This window comes from Pelophylax lessonae (assembly GCF_965119305.1).
Source record: "Pelophylax lessonae genome assembly, chromosome: 2".
NCBI lineage: Eukaryota > Metazoa > Chordata > Amphibia > Anura > Ranidae > Pelophylax > Pelophylax lessonae.
In genome coordinates this window covers 644,358,694-644,364,693 of record NC_138769.1, presented here as the reverse complement: position 1 = coordinate 644,364,693, position 6,000 = coordinate 644,358,694, and the positions used below count along the sequence as shown (strand labels likewise).

Here is a 6,000-nt window from a genome sequence, read left to right as displayed (position 1 = left end):
TGTCTGTGTATGTGCCAAGTAAACTCCCTTCTCTATTCATCTTTGGGACCATTGTCTCAGTGACAGAACATGATGGGAAATCCAAAATATTACAGTTGTTGCCAGATCAGGGCATGAGAAGAAAGTTTCCAATGGGGGACACCTGTTCTGGTGATAACTGCCTAAAATTGGCCTTCCACTCTCTTTGGAGACATTTTCTCTCACTCCCTGTTGTGTCTCTGTGATAGGAAGTGGAAATCTTTCTATTGGCATCTGTGCCAATAGATGTGTTTGTTCTGACCAATAGAAAGGTGTGCAGTGCTTCCAGCTGGAGGGTTGATTGTATTTACGATTATCTGATCTGAATGCTATTAAGCCCCTGTTCACATTGGAGTTATTTGTTATGCAATTGGACAGGTCAAATCACATGACAAATCGCATCCTATTGCCGGCAATTGCAGTATTCAAATCTATGCAATGCTGCCATTGCGTTGCCGCATCGATTTGAAAAAGTATTTCCTGCACTATTTTTGGCAATTTTGGGTGCAACTTGAAAATACATCTGCACAGATGTCTTTCAACTTGCACCCGAAGTGGCACTGACATGCGGCTTTGAAATTGTGCGATTTCAGATGAAGTTGCACGAACTTATTTAATTTAGTAATGTAATCCAATAGGATTACAATATATCAGTGTGTTTGTGTGTTTTACTTTTTGAATTTGCCGCCGGTTCCACCCCCCTGCAACGTGACGCTCGCAGGGAACGGAAGGCGGGGCACACAACATCAGGCAGAAGATCCGGCCGCAGTACACTGCCGGAATACATAGCGGGATCCTGGGGACAAGGTTAGTAGCCTCTTCCGGGATCCAGCGATTTCTCCCTGGCGGTACCCCGAGTGTGGCTCGGGGTTACCGCTAATGGCACTGAAATTCCACCCCGAGCCACACTCGGGAATACCGCCAGGGAGATTAAACTACAGCTAAAGGCAAAACTTTTTTTTTCGTTTTGGATAGTGTGAAGAGGAATTAGAAACCCCTGTTGGTTTTTATTGCTGTCTGTGCCCTCATTAGGGAGATTCACCCTCTACATTTAGCCTGTTTACCATTATCTTGAAAGTAAAAGTAAAAGAAAATCCCACATTTTGGGTTGTCCCCAGAAAAGTAATAGAGGTGAAATCTTCCAATGGGGGCACTAGTTCTGGTGACCTGGGGGTCCCCCAGAAATTCCCTTCATTTGCAGGGATTTCCTCTTCCTTCCTGTTTTGGCTATGGGACATTAAGGGAAGGGAAATCTCCGCAATGGGACACAGATGGCAAAAAAAAAAAATCTGACCGGGGTTATAATCCTCCCTTACTCTATCCAAAATAAAAAAAAAACGTTTTGCCTGCAGGTTCTACTTTAATAGTCCTCCACTTCGTTTTGTACATGTGCAATCAATCTCATGGCTATCCAGAATGCTCTTACAAATGGCAATTTTTTTTTAATAAGTAAAGATTTTTTAGCCTTGATTATTTGCAGCACTCCGCGCTGCGGTCGACTAGACAATTTCCTCACTAGGCAATTCACATAGACTCCTGGGATATCAGAGTACATGCGAATCGCCTAGTGAGGAAATCTCCTGTTATTTCCAGACCGGAAATAACATGAACGGGAGAACCCTGCTTTCCCCGGCTTCCATTACCTTTCGGCCTGTCCTGTGACAAGTTGCTATATCAGTGGGGCAGGGACTTCCACCGAGGCCGCCATTGCTATGGCAACCTGTCAGGAAGAGAGAGCGCCGCGCTGTGGCATTACTGCACAGGCACGAGATCGGAAGGTGCATGCTGGGTAGCCAGCTGCACCGAATCCTGGAAATGAAGAGAAGAGGGCTTCAGATGGCCACAGCAGACATGGAACCTGTCTGCTTCCGAGATCTGGTGAGTTTTCCACTATTTTACCATAAACTACAAGGATCACATATATGATATTATCGAAATGTTGCTGTATATGTGTACACAAGTACAGCAGAGTGTTTACAAAAAACCTATTAGGGGGACTGGAATTCCGCTTTAAATAGAGCCCCAATCGAACTCCCTCACACCTCAGATGTAAATGGCCACACAAGAAAGGTTTCACAAGGGAGTGAATCCCTCAGGTTTACAAAATAATATTTGGTTTCTCCAGCCATGTGAATAACTTTATCTAAATATCAGCTATGTAATATGTTTATGGGAACTTCTGATGTCTGCAACTGTAATTTTAATGAAATACACTTAACAAGGCAAGAAAATGCCCGATCTTCCCAGAGGCCCTTCTGTAAACCCTGAAGGAGATTGTGTGGGTGCTAAGGAACAGAAAAAAAAACAAAAACAGTGCCGGGAGCTGTGGATTTGAATAGGTTCATCACAGTCTGTTCAGGAAAATATATAGTTTTATCAAAGCTACAAGACTGCCACAGAAACAGAACAGCGAGCAACATCGTTCCCCCAGGAAAAGAAGTAACAAATATGAACTGAAATGAACTTTAAATTACATGGGAGGGGAGACAATGCGGATACGATGGCTCAATATTTCATGCCATAAATAAACACAACGCCAGATGGAAAAGTGGCTTCATTATCACCCTGCCAGTTGTTTTACATGGGTTGAGAGATGTAAAATAAGCACTTCTAAAAAAAAATAGGTAAATTCTGTGCATTTAAATTCCTGCATTTGACTACATTTACAGACTTCTGGCTGATATTTACACTCTGAAGCAGGGGTACTGAATTAAAATTCAAGGAGGTCTGGTCAGTAACATTTTATTCCAAATCCCATCTTTGTGCTAGTATATCAAATCCCATAACATTTCAATTACGTTTATTGTCAATTTTACATTGGATGTACCCATCAGGGTGCCCCCTTACATCAGGTGTCCTCATTGGAGTGCCTGCTACATAAGTTGTTCCATGAGTGTGCCCCCCTTATATCAGGTGTACCCATGACAATGACCCCTTACATCAGGTGTCTGCCTCATATTGTCGCCTTACATCAGGTGTCCCCATCTGAGTGTCCCACTAAATCAGGTGTCCCCATCTGAGTGTCCCACTAAATCAGGTGTCCCCATCTGAGTGTCCCACTAAATCAGGTTTCCCCATCTGAGTGTCCCACTAAATCAGGTGTCCCCATCTGAGTGTCCCCTTAAATCAGGTGTTCCCATCAGAGTGCCCCCCTAAATCAGGTGTCCCCATCTGAGTGTCCCCTTAAATCAGGTGTTCCCATCAGAGTGCCCCCCTAAATCAGGTGTCCCCATCAGATGCCTACACTAGCACAATGATACTTAGAATAGAAATCTGCAGAGGGTAAATGAAGAACAACAGAATTTTAGGGAAAAGTCCTCATTTGCTATACATCAAATATGCAGCAAACCTCATTTGTTTCAGATGTTTCTGGTTACTCTAGAAATAGCTGCGCAGTGGGATTAGTTTACTTTTAATAAAAACATGGTAGGTGTGCCTTTAAGCTCACCGATCCAGTAACTGAATCCGTAAAAACTGTTAGTTCTGCTTAAAATGTATCTAAACCCAAGAATAATCATTTAATATACTGCAGCTTAAGACCCCTTTCACACATGTGGACCGATCAGATCCGCCTGTCAGTTTTTTTGGCGGATCTGAACAGATGCCCCATGCATCTCTATGGGGTGTTGGATGTCAGCGGAGACATGTCCGCTGAGATCCGATCCATCAAATCTGGACCGATGGAAACCCTATTTTCCATCTGTCCAGCGGATCGGATGGGATCGGATGAGAATGGACAGATGGTCCATTCTCACCCGATTCCCCATTAGAGAACAGCAGGGACCTGACAGCTCTGTCTCCGCACACAGCATGGAGACAGAGCTGCCATCCGCCTGCTCAGAGGGGGTCGGCAGATCGATCCCCTGCTGAGAAAAATAGAGTCCTCCGACGGACTCTACAGTGTGAAAGGGACCTAACAGTCTTCAGAGGTGCTGGCTGCATTCATTTTTTTTCTATTTGTTTTCAACTGGTGATCCTGCCAGTGACACCACTGCTGCCCCAGGGTGACAATATCCACTGATTCTACTGTATCTGTGGAGAAGCAGAGTTCGACCTAGCATTGGAAGTGTGCTATAACTAAAGAACACCTCCCCCTCCCCTTCATAACATACGGAAGGTGTAATGTAGTTCATAGAGGTAACCTGAGCAGGAGTAGTAACACCGATCTTCGGGCAGGTATTGTTTTGCACTTTTTTGCAACATATTTATATTAGAACTAAAGGCAAAACATTTTTTCTCTTTTGGATAGAGTGAGGTTATAAACCCTTGTCAGTTTGTTTTTCTTTTTTTGCACCATCTGTGTACCATTGGGGAGATTTCCCATCTGCTTCCTGTCCCATGACCCCAACAGGAAGTGAGAGGAAATCTCTCCAAAGTGAGGGAATTCCTGGTTGTCGCCAGGGTCAACAAAACTGGTTTCACCTCTATTACTGTTCTGATGACAATTTAAAATTTGGGATTTTCTTTTACTTTCACTATAATGATGATAAGGGTAAACAGGACAAATAGAGTTCATCTACCTAACAGGGGTACAGACAGCAATAAAGACCAGACCGGGTCTTCTAATCCATCTCCACTCTATCCTAAAATAATAAAAAAGTTTTGCCTTTAGTTATACTTTACCAAGTTTTCAATGATATATTTAACAGACCAAAAATGACCAAATAAGAGAAGTTTTGAGGGTTTACATACATTTTAAACTGGTTGTAAAGCATTAAGGTTTTTCACCCTAACCCATTCTATGCATTAAGGTGAAAAACCTTCTGTGCTCCAGCTCCCCCCAGACCCCCCCCCCCCCCGCTTTTTCTTACCTGAGCCCGATGCAGTGATGTGCACGAGCACAGCGCCTCCAGCCGCTGTTGCCCTCCTAGTTGGACAGATTGATAGCAGCCTTTGGCTCCTGCTGCTGTCAATCAAAAGCTGTGGGGCGGGGCGGGGCGGGGCCGAGTCACACTGTCTGTGTCAATGGACGCAGCAGCAGGACTTGGGAGCGAGCCCACTCGGGTGTCCCCAGGGAAAGCGGCTTTCCGTGGGGGCACCCAATGAGAAGGAGGGGCCTGGAGCGCCAGCAGGAGACCCCAGAAAAAAGAGGACGGCGCTGCTCTGTGCAAACGTTTACAACCCCTTTAAGCCTATCTAACCTTTAAGCCCATTTAAATACACGGAAGGATTATTTTGGAAATAACAGTAATTGGTCTTGCTATCCAAGAACACTTAATTAAGCATATATCTACATGGAATGTATTAGCACATGTAATGCATCAGTTATTATTATTATTTATTTATTTCATTTTTCTGAGATCAAAAATGAATTTAAACTTTCATATATCAAAATGATTTACTTGTACAAATCGGAGTAATCATTATTTTTATTATATATGAAATATTAAAGAAAAAAAACATGATTAAAAGTGGAAAAATACAGGCTATAATAAATAGTTTGGACATCCAAGAATATTATAAATGATATATTTGAAAAAAGAAGAATAAGATGCTCTTTGTTATACTTTTGGATCAGTTTGGGGGTAGACTGAGTCTAATTCTTTATTAGTAATTAATAGTGCTTAGGCTGTAGTGCATTAATGAGTCATAACAATAATAATGTGCAGACAGGAGTGATAGATGTTCAAGCCCGAACGTATCCCTTTATTGTGGGGGCTGTATTGTAGGATGATTAATAATAACAATGAGGGGCAGCTGGGAGGTACAGCTCATCTCTGAAATATGGATTGGAATTAGAGTTACATCAATTCTGGGTGCAGCTGGAAGAGATCTGTAAGAGTCTGAGAATATGATACAAAATGAAAGCTATACTTAAGAGTTGCATACATTTTTAGTCATTTTTAGTCATTTATTGTAACGCAATGAACAATGACTACCAACGTTCATGTACCATTTACATCCTTTATGTATTGACCAGTGTAAAGGTGCTGCTTATCTAAACCAGAGTTTCTCAACTCCGGTCCTCAGGACCCACTAACA

At 42.8% G+C, this 6,000-nt stretch overlaps 1 protein-coding gene across 4 annotated transcripts in view; it reads left to right on the top strand.

Annotated features, from left to right (window-relative positions):
• The window catches only part of DCLK1 (doublecortin like kinase 1), a 518,012-nt gene that overhangs the window by 372,508 nt on the left and 139,504 nt on the right, over positions 1-6,000 (top strand). The gene's annotated exons all lie outside the window — the stretch shown is intronic.